Genomic DNA, 16,808 nt, shown 5'->3' with positions numbered 1-16,808 from the left:
GGAAAGGGTGTCAGGGTGGAGGTATGTAGGAATAGGAGAGCGAGAAGGGAAGAGAAGCAGTTAAAAGCACGATCTTTTCAAATGCAGATACCAACTCCCAGTTTTTTAAAAATAATCATCAATAAAAATAACTTCCAGATGTTTAACTGTAGATAAGAATGAAAAATAATGTTTGATTCACTGAAATGTTAAATACTAATTCAAGCCTCTAAACCTGGATGTTTATTTTAAAATGCTTGCAAATGATTTGGTGGTAGTAATCATGATAACAGATATAAAAGTTAAACATCAATCTTAACAACATCTTTTTGAGGAAGTTCATATATTAATATGAAAAGTAATGTTGATATTATAAACTGATGATAAACAAAATTAAATTCAGTTATTACAGTAAATATGTTTAAGATTATAAAGTTATGTTTAAATTAATAAGAAAAAAGAAAATTGGCAAGTGATCAGGTGCCTCCAAAAAAGAGAAAGAAGTTGAAAGATACATTCTGTGCTGCCTTTTCAAAAGATTTCTTTCTAAAATTAAAAGTAATTATCTTTTATATTACTATAGACCTGAAGGTTTTAACTTAGGGTCCATGGAACTCCTAGCATAGCTATGGGAGATCCATAGATCCCCTGAAATTCTATGCAAAATTAGGTGGCTGCTTGTGGTGGTGATGTGTACATGTGTGCATCTCCCCACATAAATATACGTGACATCCATCACAATCACAAAGGAATTCATAGCCCCAAAAGGTTAACAATCAGTGATATAGACCTCAGAGTGTACAAGGCATTTTCACAGTTATTAACTAGTTTGATCCTTACAACATTGGAGCAGAGCTGGCACTAAGCCCAGGACAGTTGTGTTCTGTGTCTCTATAGTCCAGAGAAAAGTGACCTGGAAAAAGTATTATTGCTAAACTACAGTTACTAAATGTATAATCAAATCTTTCCTGACAGTATTTGTATATGACATTGAAGGAAAAAGACATGAAGACATTTCATCAATGCTTGGATGAGGTCACATATTTTTATTGTGGCGAAAGAGGGTGAGATCCTTCCCAGTGTTTCTTACCTAGTACCTGTTAGCCAAACTCACCACCAGTTAGTAAAGACATGAGTATTGCGTAAGTGGTAAACACTCCACTTTAATGATGTCAGTTGTGGGGAGGTGGGGGCTTCTTTAATATAATGGTAGCTGCATGCATTTCTTTGAATCTCAGCATTTGAATGCCAAGACATTTGAAACAGGAGAGTTATTGCCTGAAACTCTAGTTTAACTACTGTTCTTCAAATTAGTTATGAAATAACACAAGGGGGAGAAAGACTCATCATTAAAAAAAAAAAGAAAACCTTAGGAAATTATACCTTTATACATACCCATTCTTTCTTAGAAGAGTGCTTTTATTCACTTTTTATCCTGAAACACAGACATCCCATCATCTGAACTTCAGTCAAGCTAAAGCACAATAAGTAGAAGCTAAAATATTTTTTAAATGTCTAAATTTTAGCTATTCAGAACCTTGACCCTGTGCCTATCCAAGTCCTAACCATTGCTGGTGGCCCAGTTGAGGTATATGGCATGATGAAGCTGGTATATTGGAATTTTCATACAACTTCACTTTAGCTACTAACTGATATTTCATCTAGTATGTCTCATAAAATGTAATTAATCATAGAAAAAACATTTAGTAATAATATACTAACCAGCTCTTAGTCTATGCCAGGCACTATTTTAACCATTTTAAAATCAACTAGCTTATGGTGCTTCACAAAGATCATTTAAATCCTAATCTTATCCTTATTTTAATGGAAGGAAACTGAGCTTCTAGAAGTTTAAGGAAAACGCCCTATATGTAAAGAATTCAAATGATTCAGTAAGACAAAGGCGAGCAATAAAATAGAAAAATGTGATTAAGAAATGAGCAGTAATATACAAAATTGGAAGCGCAAATGGAAAGGTGTTCAACCATATTAACCATGTTATATTAAAACTATAATTTCCTCCTGATAAGCATAAATTAAAAAGTCAGGAAATGTCAAGGGTTGTCAAAGATATGGGACAATGGGTACTTTTATCCAACAATGATACGCATATCTGCTGGTACAGCCACTTTGGGAATGAGTACGACAGCTTCAGTTAATCAAGCTGAACAGGTGTATATCCTCAGCCAGTGCTACTACCTCATATATATACTTTCCAGAAACCCTAGCATAAATATATCAGAGACTTACCCATGAAGAACTTATTGGAATAAGGATTTAGACCTAGATACTCTTAGCTTTTGAATTCTTGCATACAGCTACTACCCTTTGTCAAAACTAACAAGAGGTTCACTTGTATTTATACAAGTAATATTTCTACCACATATAGAGCTCCAAGTAAGCCCCAAAGAGGCCTTAGAAGGAACAGAAATATGATATGTTCAGAGACAGTGAGACATTCAAGTAGACACCAGTCATTAGTCATGAGTCACTCTCCAACTGGGTAAAGATGTGTGGATTCCTATAGTCGTGGAGCACTCCTATTAAGAAGCAAATAAATACCGATAATGAACTCTGATAGGTCTCTTTAAGATTCTGATTAAAGCAAAACAGCTCCTTCCTTTGTTGTCAGCATTGTTTTTGGATGCCAACAAAGTCCTTCTCACTTAGAGACAGATGCTGCTTCTAGGAATTGGAGACAAGATATCCATTTTTGCTTAGCTGAAATATACAACCGACACAATTAAACTCATTTAAACATAAAAATCATTCCCGTGCTTATGTACTCACAAACAGCAATCTCAACATCTGTAGTTAATAGATCATCCAATAACAAACACTTTCTCGTAAATACACATGCTATATTTGATTATTCAAACCATTCCAGCCAATGCACCATTCAAAATATTGATTTAAAACTATATATATATTTTTTGCAACCATTAAGCTATTAATGAGTTCCAGAAATCATGTCTTGAGAAAATATTGGCAAGTTTTCTGTCAGAGGAATGCCTAACAAAGAATTTTCCAATAATGTCCCAGGACATCAGGGCATTTTTTTTTTCAGTACCATGTTTAGTTATAGAATTATACATCCTACGAGGCGTATTTTTTCCCTAAAATTAATACGAACTACACCTAAAAGTGTTTTTAATCAAGATCGTCTCTAGAAGGATGCTTACAGGTACTGCATCTAAGTATGTGAAAAACATATTGGGTGATGGCCCTGTGTCAGAACCAACAGTCTTGATGTTATCACTAATCATCAAACCTTCTTCCTTAGGCACCATCTCCAGTACAGGTGGGAAAAAAAATAATTGCATTTAGGTGTGTTCTGCTCTGGTAGGCCCACTGAAAGTGGCTTTTCTGCCTCACTCAGGTGATTTCATGGGAGTGGGGATTGATCTGTGAATCTCTTGCATGATATGTTTGAAATTTTTATATGAGCGTGAAGTGTCAGGTGGTGTCAAACTTAGTCATTACTAGGCAACGGGGAAGCTGAGTGGACAAGGAGTTGCCATTTTCATAAGACATGGCTCTGTCTTGATTTTTTATGGACAGCAGGTCTTGTGCTTTTCTGCAAGGTGCAATCAAAGGTAGCATTGTGGACTTGATTTTAGTATAGTGACTGTAAATAAAAGCTAATTCTGTTATGTGCTGATTCTCTTAAAAACACTCAATTCATTGAACTTCTTTTGATTTCTTTCCTTTTCCATGCGTTTCACTACACCTTCCAGATTCCACTTTTCCTCATAAAACATAAAAGGAGTGTTACCACTTGTCTCTTCAATGGGCTACATCCTCTCCTCACCACTAGCAAAGGCAAAATGTTCTCCAGCACTTAAGTATGCATTTTGAACAATGATGGCGTATAACCCAGGAGTGGAAGAAATGCCATGTGAGACCACCACGTACTGGGATTCATTCTGAAGTCTCTTTTCTTGTAAACTCAGTAATGCCATAAATTACTTAGCAAGAAATGAAGCACCGAGTGAAAGGAGACACCTTGATTTATTAAGTTTTTTTTTTCCTGTTTGTGCTTCCCATTTTCACAGTCCTTTTGCTGAGAACCTACTCTAACACCACTAGCTCATGAAGGTCTGTATGTTGTTACACTGAAACTTGACGGAGGCATTTTTACATTATAGAATCTACTCCTCGTAGTGCTTCTTAAATGTTTTCATTGTCTGAACTCACATCTTGTAGCTGCGGAAATAGGAATGTTTTCTTTAGATCAAATCGCCGTGTGGTGAGGCATGGGCCGCTTTTCAGTTTAATGCAAATTCTGTTTTTTGGTTTTGCATAAAATACCCATTGCCTTTGAGTTGATTATTTTCATGTTATTAAAGAAATGCTGATTGTAAGATCGAGACGATATTAAATGGAAACGTCTTTATTTAAAAGAATCTCCACTTATATAATGGTATGCCAAGATCAGAGTTTCATTTGTGGATAACATTGTACATGCTTTTTGTATTGCGAATACCTTCTTATTGCAAAACTTTTAAAAATGTTGACAGTTTATGTTGCTATTATCTTTAATTTTCCACAACACGTAAAGTAACCAACTATGACATTATAAAATCATTATTCCCAAATCATCAAATTTTCTTAAGTAATTTCCAATTAATTATCTCCCTCATTATGATACTAGAACTCAACTTCTGAGGGTGGGGATGTGAGAGTTTAGTTCTTTTTTCAGCAATTTATAAGTTTAATTTGTCCAGTTAATCAATGGGTGGCATTTGTTCCTTCTATAACCTCCGTGTTCATTTTCTGTTATGATTCCATAAGAGACTTGGCCAAATTTTCAGTTACGTTAGATAAAATCAGGCAGGTAATAATTAGAAATCAGATCCAGAGCTTTGTAGGGAAGTTGCCAAAATCTGTTGAATAAGTTTTCTACTACGGGTGGTAAAAAGATATTTTGATGTTGGGAAAGCCATCTGATATTTTATTGCCTCTCTTTTATTGCAAAAATGGTTTTTTGTTTTTGTTTTTGTTTTTGAGAGAGAAAAAAATCATTCTTTGGGCATTTTTCTAAAACACAAAAATCTTTTACTCAGTTTTTCTCACTGTTTCTTAAATTATGAACATATCATTGAACAATATTTTAAGACTATAGCTAACACTAATTTATTTAGATCTCTACATAACTTGAAATAAAAAAGAATGAAAAAGATTTGAAGAAACTTTTGTCTTTAATCAATAACCTTTTCTTAAGTAATTTAAACAGTAACCTTTTTTTCTTAAGTAATATTAGTATGTCTTAAGAATATAAACCAGTAGCAAAGAAGTGCTTGACACATTGTTGGAATATTCATTTTTAATCTCTTTTGAAAGCACTTCAGGAGCAACAACTTATATACAAATAATTGATGTGCTAATTTTAAATCTTTCTTGTCTGGTTTCTTTCCTCCTTTCTCAAACCTAAAGCCTTATTAGTGAAGTTCTACTACAGGTTTTGATGTTATTACAGCTTCAGAAAACCCAAACCAAATGTCATGTGTCTTTTTCAAAAGAAACGCAGCATGCCTCATAGTGAGCTGGACTCCTTCTGATTTTCTGTGAAATCTGTGATGGAATTTTTATTTATGTCAAGATCAAGGTCAGGAACAAATGATTTTGTTATATAATCATGCTTGTGAACAAAGAAAAGTTTACCAGTCTGTTTATGCTTTGATCTATCCTGTAACAAGGGAAGTTAAAATGATAGAATCATGATATTTTAGAATTAGAAAGGTCCTCAGAGATAATCAGGCCCACCCCATTTGTTTTAGACTAAATTTGATCTGGAGGAAATTGAACCCTAGAAAAATTAAGCAACCTGCTGAAAGCTCCCCATATTATTCATGGCAGACTTTAGAGTAGCCATTGAATCTTCTACTGCAATTTCTCTACTGCATTCCCTCTACTATGTTTTAAATATTTTCCTTTGTCCATTTTTAACTTTGTTTTGATTTTATTTCTATGAGCTACTTTTCCAAACCTATTGCTTATATTATCTAATAGGAGATGAATGTGTATCTCTCTGAAAAACATTTTTAAAGCCAGTTCTCTAGTTTTATGTACATGCAATGAAAAGGAAGGTAAAATGTTGTAACATATCCAGGAAATCTGGGATTAAACCCTATATATTTATAATAATTTAATGCTTATAATAGATGAGTTGAAGAAAAGAGCTTGAGTTATTTGGAACATTGAAATTCACTTTATTTAGATTCCAGCCTTCTAAAGTTGTCGCATTTCAGTTACAGAGTAAAATTGCCTGACATCTTTTTATCTTAGTTTTTCCTTCTTATTCCATTTTGCAAAAATACAGGGTTTTCTTTATCATTCTTTAAATTGGAAAATTGATCCCTATCTTCTGACTTGCAAAACAGATCCCACTTATTGCGTGCCTGTGTATAAGGCATAGTTTAAGTGTTTTCCCCAAATATTCTCATTTAGAACACTCCAGAACCCCATGAAGTAGGTTTTGCTATAACCATTTGTCAGAAGAGAAACCTGAGGTTTAGAGAAATTAAGTATCTTGCCCAGGGTCACAAAGCTAGTAAGAGTTAAAGCAGAGATTCAAAACTAAGAAATCTAACAATAGAACACTTGATATCATGTTTAAAATATGATCCTATATAAGATTCCCAGAGTCAATTTCTTTCTCAATAGAAGTTATATCAGTAAATGACACTCTTTTATTCATGTCTCCATATTTTTACCTCGAAGAACCTGACAATAATCAGCAGGTCACTGGAAGTGTTCCAGTAGAGATGAGAGTCATCTTTCAAAAATATATGCAAATGTTGAATAGTATGGATATAACTTCTCAGATTCTATAAATTTTAGGGATTTTTTTGTGCATGTATGTGTGAAATGAATTTCACTAGGGTATAGGATTGAAAATAATTCTTATAGGATTTTTAGTTAGAACCACATCCACATTGGCAATAAAATTTTTAAATCGAGGTGTTTGTTGTTCAAATAGTGTTTCAAAGGCACGATTTCTCCCTTTTGCTTAGCTTTCATTGATTGTACTATGGCAGAAGAGTTATAAGAATGCTGTCTTTCGAAGACCAGACATCAGAATACTGATGTCTTTAGATGCCTTCTGAAGAAAAACAAAATATTGTTAGTACTGTTTAGCCTGGGTTCTCCCCATTTTCCAAAGCAGAAAATGAGGCAAAGATTTATGTGTGCGTAGTTTATTTGGAATAGAACAGAGTTGTGAAAATGGAGTAGTAGAACACAGAGAGAAAAAAAAAATGCTGGGATGCTTGTCAAGTTGCCACAGAGCTCAATGGCTATGGAGAATTTAAACTTCCCTTTGATCTTCTGAATAGCCATATGAAATGCGTCTCAGAACTATCCACCTGGGGCAAGGAGGGGGAGGCATTTGTTCACCTGCATTTGTCTCCTATTGTCAAGTTCTCTGCACTTTATGTTTGTACAAGCCTGAACACTGAGAAGGTCCCCACAGGCTCTACACTTTGCATTCAGAGAAACCCCAGGACAAGAAGCAAGAGAAATACTATTGTGAGTGCTCAGAGCAAAACCCCTCTGATTGCATCTGCCCAAAGCTGGTCAAACTTGCTGAGCTCATCACTGTGGAGCAAGAATAGACAGATGCAAGAGGATTTGGAGTGGAATATAAGAGAAGTTCATTTCAAGGGCTTATTACACCCTCCAATTTTATTCTTCATTCCATATTTCTAATAGATAGAGAAGTATATGATATATAACAGGAAGAGAATAACAGGCAGTCTCAAATTTGGAGCATGACTTACCTATCTAAACTCAAAACTAATTGCTCATGGATTAACATTAGTTAGAAATATTGTGGGGAAAGGAACACGGTGTTACAGACTCCTGGGGATTGCAGAGATAGAAGGGATCACGAAATGTCATTTCGTCCATATGCTGCCCGAAAGCAACTAATTCGCAACATATTCTATTGTCTTGACATTTAAATATAGTCAATTGGCACAATTACTTTTCAGAACAAAGTTTTACTTACTCTCTTGGATAGAGTATCAGTGCTGGCTGTTGGAAACACAGAATGAATTCAGCAGTTATTCTTCTCTCGATTAAAGGTAATTTAGCAACTCTGGGCTTATCAAATTCTCACTTATAAATAAGGTTATTTGATGATTAACAACTCAATAAATAGGAATCAGGCATGCATGAACAGAAGCGTTGCACACACATTTTCCAACAAAAAGTTTCTATGACCTTTAGTTTAAATATGAGCTCATGGTAAAACTTGTTCTTAATTTTTTTTTAAACCTTGATCTCTAGACGTAAATGAAATCAACATCTCCACTTGTGCCTTTGGTAGGATATCAATATTTGATCTGAAATCTCTTCCAGGAGTGTTTTACTTTTTCTTTGGGCCCACGTTGTTGAAATTTTTTGTTTGCCATCTATGGGTATCAATTCAAACTACATCAAACAAAACACATGCATATATACAGGCATGTATACAAGAATGTACATATATACACACACACATTCATACACACATATATACATACATACACACAAACATGCATTAGCTGCCCTAATAAAATTTTCATAGAATTTCTGGCTAAATGTCATTAGGATTCTTTCTAACTCTTAATGCTGCTTTTGCCATAGTGGCTTAATCTTGAAATGTAGGCACCAAGAGCTTCAGAGTTATGTTCTGTCAGCCTGGCATACTCAGCGTAAAGGGATGTTTCTTCCCACTAGCTCTAGAAAAATTCTCAGGATACACTCTGATTGGTCATTGTGATATTTATCCATTTGTGTGACTAGGAGGATAAAATGATCCGATTGGCCAGGGCTGGAACACATGATGACTCTTAGAAAAGGGGACAGAGTCCAGATCTCCCAAACTTCATAGAGTGACGTTAGAGGATCAAGCGAATCTTTAAAAATACACCTCAGTGTTGTTACCAAAAGAAGAAATGATGAGGCTACCAAAAAAAAAAAAAAAAAAAAGGAGATGTACCTTTCATGTTTCTCTACTGACATTTGTGAGTTCAGAAAGACTATCTCCCAACTAGTCCAGAAGCCGCTTGAAGGCAGAGGCTGTTTCTTATTAATCTCATAACAATCATCTGTCAGAGTCCCTGGCACTCCTTATTGATTATAAATTGAACTGATCACAAGTCTTTTAATTAAAGATATCGCATTAGTGTCATTTAATTTATTTGTGGAACAAATCAAACATTTCAAAACCATATATGACAAAGAACAACTATCATCTAATTCAGATTACACCATGCAAAATAGATCGGTAATCAAGATATCTACCAAATAGAGAGGATCAACTGCTTAAGAAAAATTGTGTGCATAGCACTATTGAGATCTGCTTCCATTTTTATCCTCAAAATATTTGGTAATTCATAGTAATTTTTCAAATTTTATGTGTGTAAATAAATGTGCAAATTAATAAAATTCTATTGTTTCATCATGAATAATGAATTGCTACAAAATCTTCAATAAGAAAACTAGATTTGCCACATTTTAAGCATTTCAACCAAAACAGAAGTGGAAATCCATTAATATGTAGTCTACAGGTTTTTCTTTGTGCTTAATCTTTTATAGAAAACAAACTGTAATATCGTTAGATAAAAAGAAGGCAATTGGGTATATATGCAGGCTTGGACATTCTTTTACCATCACATCTTATCTGTCACTCACATGGGGATGAAATAATATCTCCTGCTTTAAAAGAAAAAAATTCCAAAGTGCTGAAACAATTTTACACAATTCATGGTGAATATAAAAATAACCTACAATAGGGTCTTATGCCAAATTAGGCAGCACTTTAGAGAAGCAGGGAATAAAGGCTCATAGAGAGCAAGCTAGGAAGGGAGCATTCTCCTCCTTGTCAGAATAATTGGTTCATTAAATGGAAGGAGAGAAGGAGAAGAGATAAAATGGGAGGAGAGTTCCCACTATTAAAGATGTATTGCACATGGTTTCTCTCAACTTGCCTCACAGCATCACGGCCGATATACACAGACCCTAATAAGCAACAAAGCGAGACTCCCGATTGTTCAAATCTTTTTTTTTTTTTAACCCAATGATAAAGAGGAGGGTGCTCCAGTTCCCATAATCCCAGGGATCAGGCCCCAAAGCTAAGCAATAGGAAGAAAGGGCTGATTAAAGCCACAGCAGTCAAGACCTTTGTGCAGTCGTGATAGGTGGGTGTATATAGACACATGCCCACATAAAGAGCACACATATGGTCAGTGGAGTGCTGTGAGCAAGCCTCTAGGATGAATAGCGCCATTATAAACATAAGTCATTATTAGTAGCCAGCATAAATAGGTTGACCTGTCATGGGGTTAAGATCTATGATCCACTGGGACTTGCTACTCTTCAGAGCAAGGGGATGCAGCTACTGTGTAACAGAAAAATGTCTTGAGAACACATCCAAGGGCCCATGGAAAAGTAGTTGCTTGTAGATGTTGTCTTTAATTAAAGTGGTTATTGTAGAGAGAAGGTCGTCAGTTGGAGGTGACCCTTGGATCAAGTTTTGATCTCCAACTAACTGTTCAGTTTTATTCAACAGACAAAGAGTCAGGAGGGAACCAGAGGGAATAATATCAAGGCAGGAGACACATTTACTTGTGATGTGTAAAACCATAAAAGGTTCAAAGTTTGGGTTTTGGTTCAAATAAAATCCCAAGAGTTCAGAGGGTTTTTTAAACCCTCTGAACCTCATCAATGCGGAGAACCGGCTGAAAGAAATCTCACAAGAGCAAAATGGTCCTTGGAACTTTTGGCTTTTCACTAACAAATCTGGCCAGAAAAATGCCATCAGCAATTTAGGCAAGTCCAGGCAGATGACAAGGAAATGGTGCCTTAAATGTCCTACAGGGCAGCTTTTCCAGATTTTAGCTCTTATTTGCCCAAAGAAAACGGGAGTATGAATGGAGACACAAATGCTGTACATAAGTCTGGTCAGGAAACAAACAAAACTAGAAGGGCTAGCAGTCACAGATGACTAAGATTAGGAAACTATAGAACCAGAGAACACTTAAGGTTTGGTGTAGCAACACTGTCATCCAAAGCATATTTCATTTTCCAAGTTTTCCAACATTGCTACTCCTAGAAGCTTAGAAAGAGTAATGCTGGAAAGCTTGGACAAGACAGAGTGAGTCTCCAGTTTCAGAGCAGCTTACTCCCTTTCATCCGTTCACCCCATTCCCATTACTTCTCCCGTGAAGATACAGAACTGACCATGGGCAAAGCTGAATGGCTAGTCTCTTCTCTTAGCATCCTTGCCTTGTTGTTTGCGATATGACTCTCCTGGGTTCTTGGTGTGCTCTTTCTCTGCTATGGCTACTCTGGGCTTTTTAACCAAGGATCTCTCTCAGCATCTCTCTCCTGGGCTTTTCTCCTGTTTTGGCCATAAATATGCTGTTAGCATTGTAGTTGGAAAGGACATGATAAAGCAGTTTGTTGTCGGGTGTCAATTTTAGAGAATGGCTTTATATGTTTTCCCTTCTAAGGTAAAGGCCCTTTAGTGAGGATTACTTATTAATAAAAAAGAAGGTAGTAATGTCCAGCTGGAGATGGAGAATCCTAAGAGGAGGAGGTCCTTAAATTTCATCATCTATACAACTGTACTGGATACTGTTGTACCACACTGGGGTCCTCACAGCCATTCCCCAGATTCTGGGACCACGTACCTATGTGAAATCACAACTGCATCTCTCTCTGGGAAATGCCCTTGACTTCAGAGATTGGCTTTGCCCAAGGAAACCCTCTCGCAGAGACAGATGCGGCCAAAGATTGGCAGATACACATACATATACTTATCTCAATCTGTGACAACTCTGAAGAGCCAGATCAGCTCCAGACCTCACCTCCCCTTTGTTTTAGGATGAGCTGAGGATTCGGTCACAACCACGTTGTCAGTCTTCCTCTCTCTCTCTGTCCAACTCCACCTTCCTTACAAATGCAGCTCCTGAGATCATTCCCTAATAAACCTTCTGGCTCTAATTCTCTGTTGCCCCAAAACTCAATGCAGAACAGTAGATTCTCCTTACATTTTCAACAAGACCCGTTCAGATTCCCATCAATACAATGTTCAGCAGAATACAGCTGCAGACAGCGGAGTAACTTATACCTTATATTAGGAAAAGGAGGGTGTTGTAGGGAGAGATGAAATGAGACTGCATGAGGAAGAGTGACTAGAGGTCAGTGGGGGCCTTGGCAATTACGGTGCATAATAATGGGTCTCAGCGTCCTCGAGGAAAACCCTCGCCTCTGTCAGATGAGCCATCATTCCATTTTCACCTTCCACCGGCAAACTTTAAAATCGATCGTTATTTTTTATATCTGCCCTCCATGTTGCAGGTACAAAAACATTTCAGAACAAATGTTATCAGTTCATTTTCCTATAAATAGAGATCTTAATTATCACATTTATTCATTTTATTTCTTTTGGAAGGTTTTTAGAGGTTGTATATCAATGACATCCCTTCTGAAGGATTTGCATTTGAAAGGCTGTTGTTCAAATTTAATTCACATTTGACACAATGTTTTCTCCCGCAGTACATTACTGAACATCTGAAAATCAGTTTTCAGCAGGTCCTACCTCTGATCATTTCTCTTTTTATCAGGGATATATTCTAAACGAATTTTGTATGTGTTGAAGAATTTTTTTAAAAAAAATCAGAAAATGTCTATATCCTTTATGTAGTCCCATTTTTATTTTTAAACTGCACTTCCTGTATTGTCTTCTCCATGGTAAATTCCGTCTGATGGTGTCTCTGGGCTTCCTGGGGCTTCCGGGGGTCAGAACAAGCATTAACCTGAAGGGAACACAGAGCCTTGTTGATGGAGAGTCACGATTAATTTCTATCTCTGCATCTTTTCTCTTCTCCTGTGAGAGCAAGTCGGTATGAAATCACTCCACATGCCCCTGTGGTTTGTTTTGCACATCAAGCTCTGGCAGTTCTCAGGGAACACGAAGGTTACATCCCTCCAACCCAGGCAAGAGCAAGGGCTCTCTTTAAGGGTATCAGGATGTACAGCTTCACTCCTGGCTCATTCTATTATCTCAGGGGGAAAAAATAATGCTAGGTCTTGACAGAAGAACTCCCCCTCACACACACACACCCTCCGCCTTCTTGAGAAGAGTTGTCCAGCAAGGAGATGAGAGAGAGCCGGAATTAAAAGCTCTTTGTTTTGCATATCATTCTCATATTCGAAAACCTTTTGTTCCTGTAGTGAGATTTCCACCACCACTCCCAGCAAACATAGACCCAAATCAGATGCAAACACAGGGTGCAGAGTAAAGTCAGAATGATGTGCTATCTTGTATCATTGCTCATTTTACAGGTTTTGTCAGTTTCTGAAAAATGGTGGAGGATAATTGGCTTGAGATGTAAAGCCACACTTGGCTGTTCCAAGGAACAAAGAAAGACAGCTTTAGCCTACAGGACCATATTTTGTGAAACACACTATCCCTTTTTAATAATGAGCAAATACGCAGTGCTCCCTCTCAGCTCTGAAAATTCTGTAGATTTCCCCCTGCAACGTCTTACGAGGCATTTAAACGGGTGCCATTTGTAATGCTGTGGCCGGGCGTGTTGGGCAAAAAGAGCTTGCATCATTATCTTAACAAAAGAGAATGACTGCAGCAGTCTAGTGTGGGTGTGCGAACGGCAATATCCGTCCAACGTATTTGACCTTATGTAGATAGCATCAGAAATAATCAAGACCCAGAAGCTGCCATCCCAGCCGCTATCGTGATCTTCTAGACATAGTCAACGTTTCCTGTGCAGAAGTGGGCAAATATTTGTCAAGAAATATAAATATGAAAACCTGACTTGGAATCCAGGTCACACGGGCAAGACAGAACGCGTAGCCAGTATTCCCTCAGGGGAATTGTAAACATGTTGTCGTAAAGAAGATGCGTTCCCCATCCAAACTTGGTCCTTCCGCCACACTGTCAGCCCCGCGTCACGTCAAAGGTATCCGTGGTAACACCCCAACCTTTTGTTCTCAGTTCCTTATTTGAACTCCATCACATTATTCTAACTTCTCTTCTTTAAATTCCCATCCCTACATGCCATTTCCCCTGTAATTTCCTCGCTCATTATACTCCGGGACCTCTGGCTTTCTTTTCATAGGACACACCAAGTTTTTTCTCTCCCCAAACCTTTGCCCCTCTACCTACTCTTACCTTAAACTAATCATTTACTGAGCTGCTTTCTCACCTTTTCAGGTCTCCCGCTAAATGTTGCTGCCCCGTCGAAGTCTTTCTTAACCAACTTTTCATAGTAGTTTTCTTCACTCCACTATTCTATATCTAAGCTTTAAGATTGTTATTTTACATAGCAGATAGAGTTTATAATTTTTATGTATCTATTTTCTGCTTCATTCATTGAGTTAATATTTATTATAGTGGACACTATTTGTTGGTGTCATAGAACACAAGGAAGGATGGGCCTTGCCTTCTTTCCTCATTCTATTTAAACTATTTAAACTAGAAAAATGAACAAAAATGAATGTACACACACAAACACACACACACAACTGCATTGTTCTATAGCACCATCAAATTTATTTATTAAAAAGTATGTTTGACACTACCCTGGCTTAAACAGTGTTTTTGTTTTGTTTTGTTTTGTTTAGATTGCAATTTTTCTCATATTAGGACTTAAGTTGACAAAAGTGTGTTGTTTGTGGGTTTTAGCCAACACAAAAGGCTTGACAATCAGAGGGAGGCCCATAAGTCTGACAAGAAATCATTGGTAAAAGTATTTATACCAATGATGTTTTACTTTTTGTTTTTGTTTGCTTATTTTTTTCTATGATAATAAACTCTGAGAATATATATTAAAATTTTAATATAAAAATAAAACTATGGTTTTAAATATGCTGAAACTAATAGACAGCATGTAAGAAAACTTCATGATTTATAAATGATCGTGTAAAAATGGTGACCATGGATGGCCAGGGTGCATATTAGATCATGCCGGTCTATTATGATCATAAAGGTTAGATATGTGGATTTTGCAGTGTATTTTTATCAGTATTTGCATATTCTGTTAAGAATGTCCACATTGTGTGAGTCCTTCTTTAGAAGCTTATCTCTGTCAATAACTGTGAAGGGTTCATGATTCCATTTTACTTTCCAATTAACAAGGTAGCTTGCCACAGTTTTATAGATGCTGGCAGGAACATGAGAATTCAGAGACCTATGACTTGATTGCTCTCAGCACTGGAGGCAGCATAACACTATGTTTGTGTTAGTTCATCTTGACCTCCAAGTCCCAAGGGGCAATGTTGAGATGGCCCCAGGTGAATACTATGCACACAGTGGGTCTGTACCAAGCTGAAGAATGTTGACCGTCAGAAACCCCAAATTTTAAAAGATGCTGCCAGCAAAACTACCCAGTTTTTTTGTTTTGTTTTGTTTTGTTTTGCCCCAGAGAGAGAAATTGTTATCTTCTTCAGGGAAAAAAAAAATAAAAAAGTGCCCTTTGCCCCAGAGAAAGACATTATCTCTATCTTCCAAGGCTGTTGTGCTGTAAACATTCTTGAAAAGATAGCCTGGGACAAAAGCTGTTATAAGACAAATCCAAATGCCATCAAGAATTACCCTGAAAAAAAAAAATATATATTACTCACTACCAAGTAGGCATGCTAAATAAATTCTCAATTTTAAATTAAACATTTTAACTAATAAGATAAAAGATCAATTAGGACAGTTTATATTTTCAATTTGAATAAAGATGTTTGCACAAATGTTGGATATTATTTAAACTTCATGGTTAAAAAGTCACATTCTAACATATTTTAAAGAAGGTGAACCCAGCTTTGAGATACAATAAAAAACTATCCTTCTGAAAAAAATAGCCTAAAACTATTATGATAATACTTATGCCAAAAACATTGAAATGAGAATTTACATTTCTGAGAAAGAAATTGCTTCTTTTAGAAAATGATAAAATTTTAGAATTTTAGAAATTAATTTTTTTCTGGAAATTCTGTTACATCATAATATTTTTCATGTTAAATTACCATGATTTAACTCATACATTCCCCGTGTACTCTTCAGTTATAATTAATTACAACATACAGATTCTGCTTCGAAGAAGAAATTCGAAGCACAAGTTGAAGAAGATTTAGAAACATGTTAGGCCTATGGTTGGTTGAAAGGTTCTGCTTAAAGTGATAAAAATAAAGAAAACAGAGGTTCCCAATAAACTCCATCAACTGAAACGTTACACATTGCGATGTTTTCAGGTTTAATTCTCTCCTCATGCATTTATCAACTATCTACTCTTTCTAATGCCACTTACAGGATATGGGAAATAAGTGAAATATAAGATCTTGGCTGCACTTTCCAGGAACTCTCAGTCTAGAACAGGAGTATAAGGGCAGACACTTTGATCCAGCAATGACACACAGTACGTTTCCTAAAGAGTAATAAATCATTGTGAAACCAAAGCATATTTTGAATCAATCACTAGGACATGACTGGACTTTACCCTCAGAAACACCACAGTTAAATTTCTTTATGAAAGTAAAAAATGTCTCGATGCAAATACATAATAACCCAAATTCTGCTTTTCGTAAGCATTTATTTGTGACCTTGGTCAAGTTAACCTCTGCCTCACTTTTTTTAAATTTGAGTATAAAGACAATATGTCTCTCAATTGTATCCCCTTGATCTATATGTCTATCTTTACTCAAATATCAAATTATACTGATACTGTAGCTCTGTAGTAAGTTTTGAAAAAGCAAGTGTGTACCTTCTAACATTTTTTCTTTTTTGATATTGTTTTAGCTATTCAGGGTCTCTTACATTTTCATAAGAA

The sequence above is a fragment of the Pteropus vampyrus genome, unplaced genomic scaffold, assembly GCF_000151845.1.
Source record: "Pteropus vampyrus isolate Shadow unplaced genomic scaffold, Pvam_2.0 Scaffold30, whole genome shotgun sequence".
Taxonomy (NCBI): domain Eukaryota; kingdom Metazoa; phylum Chordata; class Mammalia; order Chiroptera; family Pteropodidae; genus Pteropus; species Pteropus vampyrus.
Note: the sequence above shows the minus strand (reverse complement) of the source record.